This window comes from Amia ocellicauda, unplaced genomic scaffold (genome assembly GCF_036373705.1).
Source record: "Amia ocellicauda isolate fAmiCal2 unplaced genomic scaffold, fAmiCal2.hap1 HAP1_SCAFFOLD_38, whole genome shotgun sequence".
NCBI classification, from domain to species: domain Eukaryota; kingdom Metazoa; phylum Chordata; class Actinopteri; order Amiiformes; family Amiidae; genus Amia; species Amia ocellicauda.
The window spans coordinates 753,419-759,045 of record NW_027102952.1 but is presented as its reverse complement, the minus strand read 5'-3'; the positions used below and the strand labels follow the sequence as shown (position 1 = coordinate 759,045).

The window sequence follows — 5,627 nt, the reverse complement described above, 5'->3', positions numbered from 1 at the left end:
TCCATAATCATTTCTGCAAAATACTTCTATGATACCTATGTATGTTTTTTACTTGTACTATATTATACTATCAAGTATCAGTGTACACATACAATGTGACCTGTTACATTAATACAGAGGCCACGGAAGGCCAGATCACTAATAGCCACTGTCCCCTGATATTACACTTTTTTACAATCACTTTGGCACTCATTTCAGAACCATGATGTCATTTTTCAAAACTCTAGACACTAAACTCACACCCGATGATCAAAATGCACATTTTTCAAAACTCTAACACTTTTTTACAATTGCTTGGATACAATACACATCAACCTCAGATCATTTGTTCATTGAACTAAAATGACACAACTTACATCAAAGTATTACCATTTCAAAATGCAATTCACACATTACATCTGAGATCACTGTCTATTCATTTCATTACAAAGATCTAACTATCAATTGATACAGCTGCTCAAAATGATAAGTGACTGTTGCATTACTCTTAATGCATAATTTTATGGAAACTGACAAACAATATTCCATGTTTCGATCATGAAAGTTTCAGGATAATGAGATCCATTGACACCAATAACCGAGGAGCATGAACCAGTTGGACTACATTATCTATGGATGTAATATTTCATCATCATTCATCATCATGTAGCACTTTTCCACATCATGTTTTCAGTGTGGAAGGAAAGTTAGAAATTCTTTCTCTAATACCTGTTTTTCTCTCTTGTATACTTAAGAAAGATAAGGTCAAGCTAGAAGGTCAGGCCAGAAGGTAGTTTGATTTCTGTTTGTTATTTACGATGAGAATCTTGGAGACAATGTCAAACAGTATGATTGAAGTGCCTGCTCCCTAATCCATGTGTTGATCTATGAACTCTGTCCTATAATGATATAAATTCTGCTTAGCTAACTTTTAAGATAACATAGTAATGACTTTCTGATTATAACCAGCTCTTTGATTTTTGTGTATAAAAGCTCTGACTGTTAAAATGAAGGCAGAGCGACTTTGGGATCTACTTGAGTCACTGTTCCTCTCCACGCTGCGTGTATTAAAGGCATTGCAACTAACGCTCCAACCTGGTTGAAGATGATTGTTCTTCCACATCAGATTTGACATTACTGTATGTATGCAGGCCCTTGTAATTGCTTTTCCAATACTGCCAACTGGTTATTGATGATTGATTTCACATTGTGGTACGAGTATCGAGTGAAATGAGTGCTATCCACCCCAGCAACACAGTGATAACATGGAGCCGGCAAGTCATCCAGGTCACAATAGAGGTCAAGCAGTGGGAGGAGGAAGACGTGGTGGTCAAAGGAATGGAAGGGGACATGCACCCCTTCTGAGAGGTGGTCGTGGGCCTCGTCATAGAGGAGGGCTTAGGCCTCACCAGAGAGGCAGCCATGGGCCTCATTTGAGAGGTGTTGGGGGAACGTGGTAGAGGACAAGGCCACGGACCAGACAGCGGCAGCAACAGCAAATAGTGTCCAGTGAAATCCGAGAAATAGTTGTAGAGCATGTTGTAAATCATGGCATGACCATGACTGAGGCAGCTACAATGATTCAATCAAACCTCAGAATCAACTCAGGATCAACTGTGGCCTCAATCATCAGAAATTTCCGTACTGAGAAGCGGCAAGTCTTCAGCATGCACTAAACATTAGGCTACTCTCAATTGTCAAATGACTGTATACTGCATACCAATGTGTAGCACAGAGTATAGTGTGCCTTTTGAAAGAAATGCAGACAGAGTGAAGCAGCTGATGACTGAGTATGTTCAGGTATGTTCAGTTTCAAGATGCCTCTTGTGAAAAATGGTTGTGAGAACCTGAACCTGAACACAGGGCTGATGGAAATTTAGAAGTACAGTAATCAATCCTTTGTTTTGCTTTTTACACTAAGCCAGGTGAGGAACACTGCAGTTGACATTTTACTGTAGTTTTGTTCTTTTTTGTAGCTAATTATTGTTGCATGGATTCAAAGAAACCTATGGTGTGATTTGATTGTATTGCATCAATACATTTCAGATTTTGTTCAATGATTCCACTGTGTCTGTAGTATTCTCTCTACTAGTCCTTTTACAGTGATGTATTTATGTGTAGTACCATAATGAAACATGTATCACATATTTTGTACTACAATATTTAATGATTGTACGAACAACTACACAGTGAAACTATCGGTATCTTCTGTGTTACTATGTTACTATGGTATTTCATGATAAATGAGTTATTTGAACCAACAAGTCTGCAAGTGCAAGGTTTCTTTAAAGATATGAAAGGCTGTCCAATGTTCAAAACATTGTATTGTGCAGTGTTACAAGTGATGACCGTTTTGAGTTTTGTGTCTAGTTTTGAAAAATGACATCAAGGTTCTGAAATTAGTGACAAAGTGATTGTAAAAAACTGTATATTCATCCTATTTAATGTGCTCTTTTAAAATGTACTTTTCTTTTTTATGTTGCCATTTCTGTTCTACCAATGTTTCAGTTGTTAGCCAAAGATTGACAGAGTACATCTCATACACACAGGCCAGACAGCAAGGATTTCTTTTTGAAATTCAATTACAAATGCTGCATGAATTCATCAATACGATTAGAGCTCCTGAAAACTCACTCTACAGCATCTCATTAGCAGTGAAAAGAAACCAAGAAAGTTGGGACAGTCGACTGTTTACCACTATGTAACATCACCTTTTCTTTTAATAACACTTATTAAGCACTTGGGCACTGAAGACACCACTTGGTTAAGTTTAGCAAGTGGGATTTCCCCCCATTCATCCATTATGCATTTCCTCAGCTGCGCAACTGCACAGGGCCTTCGTTGTCTTAATTTGCACTTCATAGTGCGCCACACATTCTCAATTCGGAGACAGGTCAGGACTGCAGGCAGGCCATGCTAGCACCCGCACTCTCTGCCTACGCAACCATGCGCTTGTAATCTGGGCAGAATGTGGTTTGGCGTTATCCTGCTGAAAAATGCAGGGACGTCCCTGGAAAAGATGATGTCTCGATGGCAGCATATGTTGCTCCAAAATGTGTACATCTCTTTCTGCAAAAATGGTGCCCTCACAGATGTGCGAGTTACATGACAGACAGACACTCATACACACTGTCACACCCACACACACACACACACTTTCACAGACAGACACACGCACACACACACACACTTTCACAGACACACACACACACACACACACTTTCACACAGAGACAGACACATACACACTTACATACATACATACATACATACATACAGTGAGGGAAAAAAGTATTTGATCCCCTGCTGATTTTGTGCGTTTGCCCACTCACAAAGAAATGATCAGTCTATAATTTTAATGGTAGGTGTATTTTAACAGTGAGAGACAGAATAACAGCCAAATAATCCAGAAAAACGCATTTCAAAAAAGTTATAAATTGATTTGCATGTTAATGAGGGAAATAAGTATTTGATCCCCTATCAATCAGCAAGATTTCTGGCTCCCAGGTGTCTTTCATACAGGTAACGAGCTGAGATTAGGTGCACTCTCTTAAAGGGAGTGCTCCTAATCTCAGCTCGTTACCTGTATAAAAGACACCTGTCCACAGAAGCAATCAATCAATCAGATTCCAAACTCTCCACCATGGCCAAGACCAAAGAGCTGTCCAAGGATGTCAGGGACAAGATTGTAGACCTACACAAGGCTGGAATGGGCTACAAGACCATCACCAAGCAGCTTGGTGAGAAGGTGACAACAGTTGGTGCGATTATTCGCAAATGGAAGAAACACAAAATAACTGTCAGTCTCCCTCAGTCTGGGGCTCCATGCAAGATCTCACCTCGTGGAGTTTCAATGATCATGAGAACGGTGAGGAATCAGCCCAGAACTACATGGGAGGATCTTGTTAATGATCTCAAGGTAGCTGGGACCATAGTCACCAAGAAAACAATTGGTAACACACTATGCCGTGAAGGACTGAAATCCTGCAGCGCCCGCAAGGTCCCCCTGCTCAAGAAAGCACATGTACAGGCCCGTCTGAAGTTTGCCAATGAACATCTGAATGATTCAGAGGAGAACTGGGTGAAAGTGGTCTCAGATGAGACCAAAATCAAGCTCTTTGCCATCAACTCAACTCGCCGTGTTTGGAGGAGGAGGAATGACCCCAAGAACACCATTCCCACCATCAAACAAGGAGGTGGAAACATTATGCTTTGGGGCTGTTTTTCTGCTAAGGGGACAGGACAACTGCACCGCATCAAAGGGACGATGGACGGGGCCATGTACCATCAAATCATGGGTGAGAACCTCCTTCCCTAAGCCAGGGCATTGAAAATGGGTCAAATACTTATTTCCCTCATTAACATGCAAATCAATTTATAACTTTTTTGAAATGCATTTTTCTGGATTTTGTGGCTGTTATTCTGTCTCTCACTGTTAAAATACACCTACCATTAAAATTATAGACTGATCATTTCTTTGTCAGTGGGCAAACGTACAAAATCAGCAGGGGATCAAATACTTTTTTCCCCCACTGTACATACATATATATGGAAAAGAAACATTACAAGTATAAATCACAATAAGATGTAATAAAGTACAGATAAACAAAATGTAATAAAATGTGATCTTTTTGAAAATGCAGGGACGTCACTGGAAAAGATGATGTCTGGATGGCAGCATGTGTTGCTCCAAAATGTGTACATCTCTTCTGCAAAAATGGTGCCCTCACAGATGTGCGAGTTACATGACAGACAGACAGACAGACACTCACACCCACACACACACACTTTCACACAGAGACAGGCACACACACACACACACATACATACATACATACATATGGAAAAGAAACAATACATTTATAAATCACAATAAGATGTAATAAAGTACAGAAAAACTAAATGTAAGAAAATGTGATCTTTAATACACACAAATATGTATGGCTGGTCGGATGCGTCTTGGACTCGGGTTCCTCTTCATTACGTATAACGCTTTTGCCTTTTGCTAAAGCTTTCCGTGGAGGGGATCGTGGGTGAGTTTGTACCATTTTTGGGAGGATCTGCCTTGTTGGGGCGGAGCTGTGATCCAGGTGAACAGCAGATCGGGCATAGGTGGGCATGTGGGCAGAGGAGTAGGAAGGCCGGTCAAGCAAATAAGCTTGCTAAGGTACGCAGCAGCAGCAAGCAGCCCCCCCATCCAGCCAGCCAGCCAGTCTGGCTGGCAGTGACTGAGTGGTTGACAGACGGCAAGCAACGGAATGTACGTGCTCTGTGATGTCATAGCAGTCAGCTGAGAGAGGCTCGTGATGTCATCGCTGAGCTGGCTGGCTGGCTGGCTGGCTGGCTCTGTGTGTGTGTGTGTGTGTGTGTGTCTATGTCTGTCTGTTTTTCTGTTTGTCAGTCTGTCTGTCTGTCTCTCTCTCTCTCTCTCCCTCTCAATTCTATTCATTTGTATTGTCAAAGCAATTGGACATACATACATACATATATATATGTAGCGTAAGGTACACTTTTAAATTTCAATTAAAGAAGTGAATTCATAGTATCACCTTATCACGAATCCTGGAGTCTTGTAGAACTCAATTTCTGTAATCATTGGACGCAGACACCAATTCCAAAGATATAAATTGTCAAATTTATTTAAAAACA

At 40.7% G+C, this 5,627-nt stretch overlaps 1 non-coding gene across 1 annotated transcript; it reads left to right on the top strand.

The window, feature by feature from the left end:
* The first annotated feature begins 4,939 nt into the window (after window positions 1-4,939).
* Window positions 4,940-5,054, top strand: LOC136733977 (U5 spliceosomal RNA). Its single transcript, XR_010810357.1, has one exon. It is a non-coding gene; the product is annotated as a U5 spliceosomal RNA (small nuclear RNA).
* Window positions 5,055-5,627: the final 573 nt, after the last annotated feature.